The sequence below is a fragment of the Protomyctophum parallelum genome (genome assembly GCF_964188405.1).
Source record: "Protomyctophum parallelum genome assembly, chromosome: 4".
In the NCBI taxonomy this organism is placed as follows: Eukaryota; Metazoa; Chordata; class Actinopteri; order Myctophiformes; family Myctophidae; genus Protomyctophum; species Protomyctophum parallelum.
Window position 1 is genome coordinate 57,597,621 of NC_139700.1, and position 2,025 is coordinate 57,599,645.

Genomic DNA, 2,025 nt, shown 5'->3' on the forward strand with positions numbered 1-2,025 from the left:
AAACGTTTCTATTACTGTGAGTGGTATGGTCAGCTTCTGTTTTAAATGTTCTCTATACATTTTGTGTATGATGTGAAAGGACACAATGTACATATATCTGGCTCTTGGTCACTTTAATTAATCTTTCGTTCTTTCTTTCTTAGGGTGGATGGGTCGTGGTAGACGTGGAAGGACAGAGATCCGTTCCAAAGCTTCCCTCCCGGGGGTTTCTTCTGAGGACTTCTGTGAGTAGGAATATTTCTTGTTAGGATGGATATCTGTTGTACTGTTATGGTATGAACTATGAAGTATAGCATGGCAGTATGGTGCCTCCTAGTGGCACTGTGGTTGAATGTCTGTCAGCTCTCCAAGCTAATCAGAGTCTTAATGACACTTTTGTTAACCACTTCAACCCCAGCATCTCTATTTTGGGGGAAGCGTTCAGCCAAATTAGCAGATCTACAAGCTCACACCGCGTTGCAACGTGTTGTGAGCTTGTAGATCTGCTATTTTTGGCAAATCAATTTGTGTAGAGTGAAATCGGAGCATATACCAAATGCTCTCTTTAAAGGTCGGTTTTATCAAATCTATAGAGGGTTTAAGTGGTTCTGAATATGCAGCTCAACAAAAGCTAATTTGGTCTTTATTTCTTTCTTTCTTAGGACGGAGATCTGTGTAGATGCCGGAGGACTTCGGACCTGGGCCTGCCCGGTAAGGAACCGCACAGTAAGAACCGCTCTAGGCCTTTCACGATTTATGAGGTTTCTTTTTACTGGTCGATTATTGTCGCTCAAATTAATTGCAGTTAAATAAGTGTGGCCCGGATGGTTAGCTCAACTGTCTGGGCACCTAGGCTGCCAAGCCAGCCAGATGGCGTGCTGCGGGTTCGACTCCCGACGGCCTTTGCCGCGTGTCACTCCCCCCTTTCCTATATACTGTTAACTATCAGTAAAGGCATAAAAAGCCCTAAAACCAACATGAGGGCTACGGCTCCAGACTGGGGCACAGTACTCAGCGGTGGGGAACACCAGAGCCTCGGTATCGGCTAGACGCCGTATCGGTGCGGTACAGGCGGTGGTCTTTCTCTTGACGCTGTCAGGTGTTGTTTAAAGGACAGTGTTCTGTCCAGCTTCACCGCAAGATATGATGGGGAGGAATGGGACTGTAAAAATATACAAATGACACCACTGCTATCACCGAAGAGCACACCCTAATTGATCACGTCTAGGAATTTCAACAATTTAGGCAGTTATCACATTTATCCAGAGTGACTTACAGTAAGCAACAACACATAGTAATACATCAAATTCATAAACAATTGTCATCAAGAATAAGAAGTAAGCTAAGAACCTAACAGTAGACTATCCAGACTATTGGCAGCAACAACAAGGGAGTGATGTGCGAAGCTCTTCAGCCGTTCATAGATGATAACCGCTATGTCTTTCTTCCAGATGTACTGCAGGTCTCCCGCTGTCCAGGAATCTGCATTCCTCTGAAGACGACTCAAAGTAAGAGACCCTGTTAGGCCTGTCAAAAAGAACCCTAACTTAAACGTTTATTACTGTAAGTGATATGTTTAGCTTCTGTTTAAATGTTCTCTATAAATAAAAGTCTGATGTACTAGGATGTATATATGTTGTGACAGGATAGAATATATATCTGGCTCTTGGTCACTCTAATCAATCTTTCTTTGTTAGGATGAAGATCGTGGTAGAAGTCGCTGGAATGCTGCTGCTGGACAGGGGGTGCACACACATACACACACACATACACACACACACACAGACACACGGAAAGGCTAATTTGGTGCGTTTTGTTTTCTTTGTTAGAATGGAGATATCGATAGACGAGCTGATGTTCCCTGGACAGAGATCCGTTCCAAAGCCCCCCCCCCCCCCCTGGGGGCTTCCTCAGAGGACTGATGAGCTGTGAGTAGGAATAGTTCTTACTTGTTTCTGTTTCTCCAGACTGGGGCACAGTACCCGGGTCGTCTGCACTTCATTGATGTTGTTGCAGGCAGGTTGTGGATGTAGCTGTTGGAACAGC

At 44.7% G+C, this 2,025-nt stretch overlaps 1 long non-coding RNA gene across 1 annotated transcript; it reads left to right on the top strand.

The window, feature by feature from the left end:
- The first annotated feature begins 641 nt into the window (after positions 1–641).
- Positions 642–1,766, top strand: LOC310856983. The gene is made up of 3 exons (XR_014569118.1): positions 642–705; positions 1,431–1,487; positions 1,677–1,766. It is a non-coding gene; the product is annotated as an uncharacterized lncRNA (long non-coding RNA).
- Positions 1,767–2,025: the final 259 nt, after the last annotated feature.